The 12359-nt window shown below is 38.3% G+C and overlaps 1 pseudogene across 1 annotated transcript; it reads left to right on the top strand.

Annotated features, from left to right (window-relative positions):
- The first annotated feature begins 1113 nt into the window (after positions 1–1113).
- LOC147502909 (serine/threonine-protein kinase PCRK1-like) lies at positions 1114–7154 on the top strand (annotated as a pseudogene). The gene is made up of 7 exons (XR_015221847.1): positions 1114–1343; positions 2122–2768; positions 3319–3591; positions 3706–3827; positions 4191–6184; positions 6324–6405; positions 6897–7154. The product of XR_015221847.1 is annotated as a serine/threonine-protein kinase PCRK1-like (transcript).
- Positions 7155–12359: the final 5205 nt, after the last annotated feature.

Raw genomic sequence — 12359 nt, 5'->3', positions numbered from 1 at the left:
TTAGCTTTAATTTTGGTCATATCTATTGTCATTGTTGTGCCTGTTTATGTGCATAGAAGATGATTTACGCACACCTCAATGATCGTTGCAATTATTAGGGTGGGCTTTAGCTGTATTAGGTACTAGCTCTTGGATTCATATAGATAACCACTATCGGCTGTTTGTATGTAAAATGTACGAGGAGGAGGATGAGTTGCCAAACCATAGATATCATTCAGTGCTTCTAACCATTCTGTTTGGTGCAGCTTCGGAGCTTCCCAAATATGTTGGCTATGTAAAATCCTTCTCATTGTGTAGCACGGTAAGATTGTGCATATATGTATCTTTTAATCTGATTTTTGCGATTATATTTTCGAAGAAAGTTTGTGTTCACGTTTGATGTTGTTCACATGCAGATGGATCCTGGTTTCCAGTTTCAATACAATCACTATAAAATAATATGGTGATGTAACAAGTTCCAGATGGCTGCAGATCAATATAAGTATGTAACAAGTTGCAACTAAAATAATATGGGAATGTGAGTTGTGTCATCAATGATGCATGAGATGGCTTGTGAAATAACTTAACTGATATTAGTGAAGGCAGATCGAGGTCAATGAGAAACCTATCGCCTTCAATTCAGTAGTCATTGCCATTTTTGATTAGGCAGGGAGTTGATCGATGTTTCTCCAAGGAACTTAATGTACAGTAAAATAATATCCCATAGTCATCTCCAAGATGGTAGAGGATGGTATGCTGGTAGAGGAGAAGTCTTTTCGAGTTATTATTGTTTTCACAAGATTGGTGTCTTCTTACATGTAGCAGTCAGAAGTTGGTACCAACTTCCGTTAAGTATTTTTTTATTAGAAGACGTGCGGATTATTGCTACAGTTATGGAAAATTAGCAGGCGGCAGGAGCGGTTGCTCACACCTTTTTTGAATAGATAAATTTCATTTAGACTTCCTAAAGCAAAGGATTAGCAGCTACTCGTTTTGGACCCGTTATTGGCCGATAAAATATCGTGTTTTACCGAATTCGAAATGTCGCGTAATGCCTAGAATCTTACATATTCGGGTGTCTCATTATGGAGTGTCATTTTCAGCTGACGCATGCATACTCTTTGAAATCTCAGAAGGACAACACCTCAAAACCGTCTGTCAACTACTTCGAAAACAAGTCCATCATTTTTAAATGTGGTATAATAATAAGAAACTGAACCTTTCTCACCAATACATGTATCCATCTTCCATCTGCCCTTGCCTAGTCAGCAGTCCATCACTTAAATAATAATAATAATTCCTTCCTCTCATTTCATTTCCCAGCAAAACCCGGAGCGGAGTTTATAGCTGCACTGACAAGTCAGGTTAGAAATTGGATTGCTAAATTTATTGACTGTTTGATTGAATTCGATTCTTTGGATTGTTTCTTCTAGTTTTATGTTGAATTTGATTATATGCAAGGAGCTCCTAGAGTAGAGTAGAGGCTTATGAATGGCAAAAGCAATCGTTTGAACAAATAATGAGCCAGGGTGAATGTGAGGAGGAAATGTAAAACAAATTGGATGTAAAAGGAAAACCAACTTTTAAGGGTTATAGTGTCCTATGGCCTCAAGGCGTGCTGAGACATGCCTAACCACTGATTATATGTAATTTAATTTTCTTATGTTCTGCAGCTATTTGTTTAGCAAAACTGAAAACTTTCATATTTCGTTGGTTTGGGTATAAGAAGGAAGAATTGTACTTCTTCTTTCAGTTTTACAGACAACAGGCCAGATGTAATACTAGATCATTTGTTTGTGTTAAATTACCAATTTCTCCGTAAACTCGAACTTATGTGAAGGGTCAATTCTATTCATATATGAGAGGAGGTCTCGGGGACCTGGTGGTAGGAGTTGAACCCGAGACCTTTTAGAAACTAGAGATTCTGATACCATGTTAAATTGTCAATTTCTCTATAAGCTCGAACTTATGTGAAGGGTCAATTCTATTCATATATGAGAGGTCTCGGGGACATGTGAAGGACTGGACATCTTCACATGTCAACAGTTTGTTTGTTTTCTATAATTGTAAATGGTTGTGTATGTTGAATGTTCAATGCTCTATCAGTGTTTTAACATTCATCAGTATCTCTATTCTTTTCAGGTACTTCTTCTTCTTCTTCGCTCGGGGCCCATTTCGCTGCTATATGCTAGTATTTATATATGGATAGTTCCAAGCAAGGTGGTCGATCTATTCTGTTATGTTGAACATTCCCTCCTCATCCAAATGACCTGATCCATTAGCCAATTTCTTTGTCCCTTTCCTTTTCTTGTTTCTACGCATCCCTTTTCTTCAAGTAAACAAAAATGAAGTGCTTTCATTTTTCAAATGGAGAAAAAAGAGATGATAGGAATAACAATGAAGATGGAACAAGCTTCTCAGCTGTTTCTAGGTTTTCCAAAGTCTCATGGGCTCGTTCTCTCAGTGTTGCTTCCAAAGGCATTGGCACTGCTGTACGTTCCGAATCTGATTATTATTCCAACACCAGCACCGGCACCAGCAGAGACCTGCTTTCGGACTCGGCCGCATTTCATGACTTCTTGTCTCAGAGGAGAGCTAATCATCTGCGCATCTTTGCCTTCTCTGAGTTGAAATCCGCCACCAGAGGGTTTAGTCGGGGTTTGATGATTGGGGAAGGTGGCTTTGGTTGTGTCTACAAAGGTGTTGTCGCTGTTTCTGCTGATGATGCTGCCTCTGCCCCCTCTAAGATGGATGTTGCCGTCAAGCAGTTGAATCGCAACGGATTACAGGCAAGTAACTTCTCTTTTCTACACTCACCCCAATCCCCCTTTTATCAGTTCTTTCTTTTTTGTATCTTACCGTATATATGAGAAAGTCTTTGATTATAATTTTAGGCTGAGTCAGTAGGTATGAATTGTGCGACAATTTTATCATTTCATTGTTGTTGCTAATTTGAGAATCCTCTTGTAATAAGGTTTTTGTTTTACCAACAATGGCCGATTGAGTTCAATAAATTGGATTAAGAAAATCAGAATAGCATAGTGTGAAGAAAATAAATTGAGCAAATGGATGAAATTAAATTGGCAAAACAACATTTTGACAAGAAGCACCCTTTCACCTAGATTGAAGCCAAGATCTACTCAAAAGAAACAGAAACAACCAACCTCATGTAACTTGTTTATCACATAATATTATCTTTTTTTAGTTTAGATTCTCACCAACTAATCCAATATGTGCTTATAATTTTATGTACCTTCTCTGTCTTTTATCTAAGCAGTCTGGTTTGTGTTTTTTAATTTGTCTAATAGTTTCTTTGTTATTTTAATTTCTAGTTTTCAGGGGCATAAAGAATGGATTACAGAAGTGAATTGTTTGGGTGTAGTAAAGCATCCAAATCTTGTCAAATTAGTGGGATATTGTGCTGAAGATGATGAGAGGGGTATTCAACGGCTTTTTTTTTTTGGTATATGAGCTTATGCCTAATAAAAGCTTAGAGGATCATCTTCTTACTCGAAAGTACCACATCCACTTCCATGGCCAATGAGATTAAAATTGTTTATGACGCTGCCCGTGGTTTAGCATATCTTCACGAAGAGATGGATTTTCAGGTGGGTTTTTGGAATCTACATGTTTGTATCAGATGTCTGTACTGTAGTATTTGATTTTCTTTTATTGTACCTTTCAACAGTTTTGCTGGCTTTTTAATTTTGTTGTCTGTTAATGAAGCTTATATTTGAGACTTTAAAGCGTCAAACATCCTCTTGGACGAGGATTTCAATGCAAAGCTCTCAGACTTTGGATTAGCTAGGCAGGGACCATCAGAAGGACTTGGCCATGTTTCAACATCAGTAAGCTTTGTGACTTGTTATTTTACAATTGAATTGTTAGTATAATACAATCTCCTTGTTAATGTAGGAAATTCCTTGCAAGGGAAATAATATTACCTTATGTGCATGGTCTTAGGTCGGCATAGCATTAGTCAACCCTCCCTTCCTTTTTGCTCAGGGGAAATGAGTGGGAATAAATTCCATTTTGGTGAAGATCTCCTTGGTAAGGGTAGGGGTTACATTGTAATGGTTTTGGACCCACCCTCTCTTCTCTGTGCTGTGGAACAGCTCTCTACTGTTCCATGTTATATGTTGTACTAGTCACCATACTACTGTGCTAGTGCTGTGTCAGTATGTTTACTTCATTTTATTAATTTGAAACAGGTTGTGGGCACAGTAGGATATGCAGCTCCAGAGTATGTTCAAACAGGTAGGCTGACCACCAAGAGTGACGTATGGAGCTTTGGAGTGGTTCTCTACGAGCTCATAACAGGAAGACGTTCTGTGGATAGAAATTTACCGAGGAATGAGCAGAAACTATTGGAATGGGTGAAACCGTATGTATCAGGCCCAAAAAGGATCCATGTGATTATGGACCCACTACTTGAAGGACGGTATTGCAGAAAATCAGCTCAGAAGCTTGTAGGGCTTGCTAACAAGTGTTTAATGAAGCAACCAAATTCCCGTCCTAAAATGAGCGAGGTGGTTGAGATTCTAGGACAGATTATTAGTGAGACGGCGTCGTCATCAGATGTTGCCGTTTCTCAGCCCATTGAAGAAGTTGAGACTGCAAAGCAAAAGGAAGACAATGTGCTCAATACGGACTCAACAAAACAAGGGAGTAGTTATCGGAGAGTTGTATTTGATCTAAAAGAAATTGTCAGTTTAAGAAATAGATCTAGTGGCAGATTAGATTGGAGAAATTGGGCTCCTGTGGTGAGGACTTGGTGATAAGGGTTGTAAGTGAAGAAGAAGTGGGGTCCGTATCTTGTTTCTGGTAATGGCAAATATATGCTTTCAGTTGCAATCGAGGTGTTATTCATATTCTGCTTGAGAAGCTTTACTGTTGATAATTGATATGAAGGGATATGTGTGCCATTGCTGGGTGGGTATCCCTATTGTTATATTTGCGACGTTTTGTAATTTGTCTTGCAATTTTTCGCGTTGTGGCATGGATGCTATATATTCAGTTACCTTTTCAGGGCTCCCTCCTCTGCTTCTATTGTTCTGTTCCATGTCAAGCATCATTTATTATGAAAAATACTTCCCTCAACCAGGCCCTTGGGGTTGAGGAAGCCCTCAACTGCCCTCTAATAACTACCGCGTGAACGTAGAGAAGCAGGAAAACTACTGAAGGGATTTAACCATATTCAATTTTTGAAATCCCAGGTAACACAAGTAGTCCATCTTTTACCCTTTTACCCTTTCACCCTTATCTTCTACCTCAATGATTAATTTGTCCTCTGGAAACCACAGTAACTAACTCACTCTACTAAACATCTCTTGCCAAACATCTGCACGAAATCGCTTTACAACCTATGACAATTGCCACAAAGTTGCCTGCATTTGGTTGTGCCATGGGTCATAGGAAACAAGATACAGTATACGGGTCACGTTTTCTTTGTGTTGACTACAGGTGGTACATGCCCCAGAATTTACATATGACGCCAGTTTCGAGCGTCTAGAAAATCAGATATATTTGTCATGCTTACTCTTTATTTCTGTAATGTAATTATATGTAGGTGATCTTGCAATTCCCCTCATTAGCGAAAAAAAGATCTTGTAATTCCCCTTCATTTCATTGGTGCTCAAATTTCCACAACAGTGATTTCGTACAGCTGACTCTGGGAGATTACAACTTTTGTCAAGGCATGCTGACATACTCCAGAAGGAATTTGATATCCAGTGGGACATTGTACGTTTTTGCTCTAAATTGTCACTTTGCTAGTTGGTCTTGTAAGGAATCTGCCCATAATAAAATGGAAAACAAGATAACCTGTGAAAGTGTTCATCATAATGTGGTGTTGTGGGGCTAGCTTGGGAAAATCTTTCTCAACTCACTTGAGCATTTTTTATCCTTTAATTTGTGCACTAAATAGCGCGCAACAGCAACTAAAAAGTTGAGAATGCTCAATCAATCTGGTCATTTAAATGCTTCTTTTGACCCTTTCTTCTCTTTTGGTTGGTGAAATGAAAAGTGAGGTCCAACTAACAGTCTAAGGATATAGGATTTAAATTTCTACATGTCTAATACTAGGATGCTAGATAACAAGGAGAAGAGGGTTGGTAGTTTTGGGATCAAGAAGTCTTCTTCAAAGAGCTTACTACTTCCTGCAACAACAAGTTTAGCATCAATTGAATCATTATCAATGCCCCAAGTTAGTCATTCATATCTCTTTATTGGTGTCACCTTTCTTCTTGTATGCCTTATTTTTTTCCAAATGATCTGCTATTTTATCAGAATCTTACTTCTTGTTATATAAAACTTCTCAAACTTGTGTTTTGTATTGGGAACAGGTTCATGAGATTGTTCTTTCAGCTGACTTACGATGTGTTGAGTGTCAAAAGAAAGTAGCCGCCGTGATTTCTAGAACGACTGGTAAACTTCTATTGACTGAGATTATATTGTTGCTATATATGGATATGAATTGAATAAGCGCTCAAAGAGTGAAAGCTCGACTAAGTATTTCAAGATCATAGAGTTAGAGGAAGCCTAGGGAAAAGTAAGATTATGTAGTTGAAATTTGGGAATAAAATAGTCGGACTTGTTGGAAACCTGAATGATCTGAAGGTTGTCTTCAACAGGATTCAACTTATTAATAGATACAAATTCCAACAAGTCCAGCAAATCCCAAATGGATTGGCAGCACTTGCAACTAGGATCCATATAGACTTGAAACAAAAAAGCAGTTTGGACGTCGTCTCTAAAGTCTAAACTAAAACTTAAACCCCTGTAGATCATCCTTAATAAGTTTGCTTATAGTAGAATGCATCGTTGTTCTTCTACTAAATAAAATTAGATCCTATTACAATGTTACAATTATTGGCGAAATCAAATAACTGTGGTATCTGTGGTTTTTAATTGAGCAGGGGCAGAGTCTGTGATAGTGGATATATTGGAGAAGAAAGTCACACTAACATATAGAACTGGGATGAAAGAATCATCCAACCAAGTGGTTTCTATTAACAGGACCACGCCTTTGAAAATTATCAAGAACTTCTTGTACATGGTTAAGAGTTGAGTATACTGTATTAGAGTCTCTTGGTTTGTTTGGATCCGTAAAAAATGCTGTACTAAAGATCTACAGAGTAAATCTCAAAATATACTGTGTTTAATTTGCTGGGTAATATGTGCACTATGCATCATCTCGTATAAGCCTAGCCACACTTTCCCTGGATTGCTCCTCTGTGGGAACCATGTGCTAGATCCAAGATTGTTGTCTGCTTCAGCACAAAAATCACAGACTAAAGGAATGGTAAGGGAGGACCTCAACAGAGCTAAGTTATGAACTCGATCAGTGTCCGCAAGTGCTAAGAGCCACCACACGCTATGCGGCAGACCAGGCCAAAACAATATCCCATATTTTGGTTTTCATAATTAATCTTATATGTAGAATTTGGATAGGGAATATTGCATTCTTTGGTCATTCAGTGCCTAGAGATAAAAATCTTTCCATGAAAGAGAAGTGAGGTTCAATTTGTTGGACAATGTTGCAGAACATCTACATCACATCGCTTTAGTATGTTGAATCTTTTATCCTTTTGTAGATTCAAAATTTTGCAATAATAGATAGAATGTGGCTTGGGAGCTACAACCAATAAGTCGCTCAACTATAACTGTGTGTATCACTATATTTGTACCCCACAAACGACCATCGACCGTCATTGGATACCACTATAGTACCGCCCACTAATGTGCGGCATATATTCGTTGTACATTAGTGCAGCATACCTGTGTTGCCACTAGTGGCCTACATACGGCTGCCCACAAAGATGGCACAATAAGCTAAATATAGCAGGTTCAGATTTAAATACATATTTGTCAAGATATGCTTTCACATTGAGTTTTTGGAAAAAATTTACATAATTAGGGAAAATATTATAACAATTAAAGAAATTATATTTCTTAGTCAATAAAACTTAACTTATTGCTTATCTATAAATACCCTATTTCATTTCAACAAAGAACTACGGACACGGATACTTGATTATAGTAAACACTTTGGATATGTAGGCAGCATATAGCCATCACCATGGTTCAATCTCTCACATACCACAAACGACTCTCCTTACAGATTCATTAGTGTGTTCGGGTGATTTATTGTCTGAACAATAACAATCAATGCTACAAGAGTTATTCATGATGTGATTGTTGGAGTTATCCCTCACATGAGGAAGAAGGAGAAAAACATTACTGTTCGTGTGAAGAGGTGTGAGCGCGCGCATGTGCTCAAATTGGTCGTGACCAAGACGCGCTTGAGCCCTTGCCGTGAAAAAGAAGATATTTTTTTTTCAGCCTCTCATAAAACATGTCTACTGGAAGTCTTGAATAGAAACCCAATTTTGAGAGCAATCAAAATTGAGAGAAAACTCTTGTAAAGATAAAAACTTGTAAGGAGAGAGGAGTGATCTAGTAAGTTGGAGAGACTTGAGAGGAGTTATTGTAATCTTCCTTCCCATACTTATAAAAGGATTAACTCTTATAGAAGTAGACATCATTGGCCAAACCACGGTACATCTTTGTATTGTGGTATGTTTTACTTGCTTTATATTTCTATTGCTTGTTTATGATAGTTATATCCATAGTTTAAGTTGTGGTTGTTGGTTGTAGTGATTTTTTTTTTTTTTTTTTTGTAGTAGATTGTCAAGTGCAAGCTATCTTAGTGGGGATCGGTTGATATCGTTTTCCCAACAAGTGGTATCGAGCCATGTTGGATTAAGCCCAACAAGGTTGTTATCAAATCTTGCCCGAAGGTGTTTGATAAAATTCACGAGAGGAGGTTTGAGTTGAAATAACTTGTAGAGATGGACCATTCTGTAAACACTTCGCATGACTAGTCCGAGAATAGAGCTAACTACTGATTATTTGGAAAGCCAAGATGGAAGACTCTATCTGCATTGCGAGGACTAAGCGCGACCGTTGAGAATGGAGAAGTAAAACCAAACACTGATAGTGGCGGTGAGTGGAGCAAGCTTGACATAAAACAATTGGGTACATTCGGATGGTGGATTGATGGCCGATTGTCTTCCATTATGTATCAATAAACTACCACTTTTGGCTTGTGGAAGAAACTTCGAAGACCTCTACATAAGAGGAAGTGGGCTGGAACAAAGTACTACTCATTAAAAAGTTTGCTAACACGAGGTACAAAGAAGGTTCTTCGATGTCTGAGCATCTTAATGAAGTATAAAATATCATCAATCAGTTGCATTTGATGAAAATTGATATGGGTGATGAAGTTGAGGCTTTGTTCATATTAAACTCTCTATCCGACAATTGGGAGACGTTACTAGTTTCTCTTAATGGAGCCGCTAAGGATGGAATCATTTATATGGAAATGGCTACCGGGGCATTGTTGAATGAGGAGACAATAAGGGGTTCATGAAGTATCTCCTCTCACTCAGAGATCCTTGTCACAGAGAAGCGGGGGAAAGATAAGAGCAGAAAATCATCTCATTCTAAGGTGATGATGTAAAGTCCTGAATTATTATTAAGGGTAATTGTGTAAATTTCATATAAACTCTAGGGTCGTTATGTAAATTGGTCGTCGGGTTTATTTTCAAGCGTAAATGCTTGGGTGAAACTTAACTCGACTCATAAGTCACGTTAGGTAAAGCGACCCGTATCACGAAAATTTGACAAAATGCGGTTAAGCGGTTTTTTAGCGTCTTGAAGCTAATACGAGTTAACGACTTACACGCATGATTGGGTCATCGTTATACCTGCGGTGAGATAGAATATAGAAGATTAAATTTAGCGGGATGAAATTTTGGAAAAATAATTACGAATGACGTCAAAGCGAGTTGGCGGTTAGAGTGTGAGGACCTTAAGTCTAATTGTAATATATTGGGCTTGGGCCTAAATATATCGACCCAACTAGAGAAAAAAACGAAAATCGTGAAATAGGCCCAAAAGCGAAATCGCGAAAATAGAAATCGCACCTCATCTTCTCGATTCGACAATACTCAAACCCAGGAGAGAAATCTCAAATCGCCCAAATTCAACCGATTCCACCCAAAATTTAAACCCCCAATCACTAGGAACACTAAACCGAAGTGAGAGAATTCAAAATCTCTTGGAAATTCGGAGCATACCGGGAAGCCAAATAAATCCTTGGTGGTTGGGTTAGTTCCTCTCCAATCAATTCAAACCAAGAATTAGAACACCCGATCCTTAGAAACTATAAAACCAAGTGTACAACTTCGAAAATTGAGTTGATTTTCAGTAGTTCAGCGAAAGGTAAGTTTGAATTCGTTTCAATTAATAGTTAGCTTCAATTTCGATTTCTTGAGAGTGTGATCTTTGAAATGGATTGTATTAGGGGTGTTGAAGGTCGGCAATAGCGGTTGGACCGGTGGAGTGGAGTGAAAGCGATGGTGGAGTCGAAAAATTATTTGAATTGCGTCGTGGTTTTTCACGAAGGTGAGTAATTTGGTTTCAAACAATTAGTTTAAACTTCGTTTTAGTGGTATTGGATGAAAGATATTTGAATGGGTTGGTTGTACACGCCGGCAGAGCTTCGGTTTGGAGAAGGAGAGGCTGCGATTTTTTGGTGAAGCAAATGAGCTAGGAACGATTATTCTTTCTTGACTTGGTAAGAATTTGGTTATTCATTACAATTTCAAGAGAATTATGTCGATTTATAAGCGTATAATAGTTGATTGAGTAATGATCGAGGGATAAGGAACACCGATTTTATTTATAGAATTAATGTTAATTGAGAAGTGGAGAATGGGTTGTAGTTGAAATTTGAATTTGGGAATTGGGATAGAATAGGATTGGCGTCGATATGAGGGGCACCGCCATGGCGAAACAGCCCGTAGAGACCGTCGGAGTTCTGAGTTGCGAAATGGCACTGTAGCTCTAATCCGTGATAACTAGATGGAAAGTTATCGAAACCAAATTCTTAACGGCGAGAATTCTTCTCGACTTACACTAGATAAGAATTCCTCGTTGTTCGATCAATTCTAATAATTGACATATTTGTATATGCTATTATAGGAATGAATTAGTGGATTGGGTTAAAAGCGGGATTGATTGAGTTAAGTGGGCTTGAGGAGAAGCGGAGCTTGCTAAGGTAGGAACCTACATCCCAATATATAGTCCGCTTATTTTCATGTATGATTTGAATTGCTTAAATTGGAAATAGATAGTTTGTGTATCAACCATGCATGTATATATGATATTCATGTTTTTGCATTGTATTTCCTCGCTATAAACTATATATATATAGATAGCTTTAGGTGTGAAATGAGTTTTTCAGTAAAATCGGGTAGCTTGAGGGATTGTTTCTTTGTTAAAAGGAAAAACTGGTTTTGGGAAAGGTTAAGCGTCTCTTGTCCGATGGGAGGCGAGAGAGATGGATTTTGAAATCGCGGGTAAAATTACCCGGTTGTTTTGTAATTAGGCACGAGGTTCGGATTTTTCCAGGAATGGGGGTTGTTATTTCACGATGATTCGCCGTTTGGGAATCATCGGTTGTTATTACTATGACTAGCCCATTTTGGGAGTCATAGGTTGTTTCTTTCGAGGATGGGAAATCGAGGGAACTCACACCTACATAATCAACAGTTTTAAAAAGAAAACTACATAGGTAACTAGAGTATTTGAAAATAATTGGTAATATGAGTATATATATATAGATATTACTATGTTTATCACGAGGGGATTTAGAAAAGGAATTGTGAATTCTATAAATGAAGGCGTGGTCGCATTTCAGGAGGCGGCCGATTCAGCTCTAGGATTCAAATGGTATACTCCCTTTCGAGGTGGTGGGCCACCTTTAAAGGATGCATCCTTTGGATGTAGTTCGGGAATTCATTTTCTACTTTTACAGATAACCATGCTTTATGCGTGTCACGTTGTATGGTGATTAGCTTGTGTGGGGTTACATCTTTACCCTCGATGAGGTTTAGGCGAGGAGTGAGAGTTTAGTCCACTCTGGATGTGTGTCGAGGATCTGGCGGTCTGCGGTCGTCGAGCGGTTGACCACCGTAAGTTAGGTGGCGGCCCGTATGGGGGTAAGTGGTCACGGAGGCCCACTTTGAGCCCTAAAAGCTTTGGGGATTTTTGTGTAATGCGAACACAACAGCGGCATTTCATCTCCACGGTAAAATCGGGGAAAAACTCTTGGTTGCATGGTTCCTTTGGGAAATCTTGAAGCCGAGATTTACTGTGGCCGGAAATTTGAGTACCGGTCATTACCCCACCATTCTAATAGGATCGCCACCCAATAGTTGTATGATGGTTGTGAAAGATATATTTGAATATTAAAGAAGCATGCCGATATGATTTATGCTAGCTAGTGATGTATGTATATAGTCACGATATTT

Source organism: Coptis chinensis, chromosome 4, assembly GCF_015680905.1.
Source record: "Coptis chinensis isolate HL-2020 chromosome 4, ASM1568090v1, whole genome shotgun sequence".
Classification (NCBI taxonomy): domain Eukaryota; kingdom Viridiplantae; phylum Streptophyta; class Magnoliopsida; order Ranunculales; family Ranunculaceae; genus Coptis; species Coptis chinensis.
This window is presented reverse-complemented; position numbering and strand designations above follow the sequence as displayed.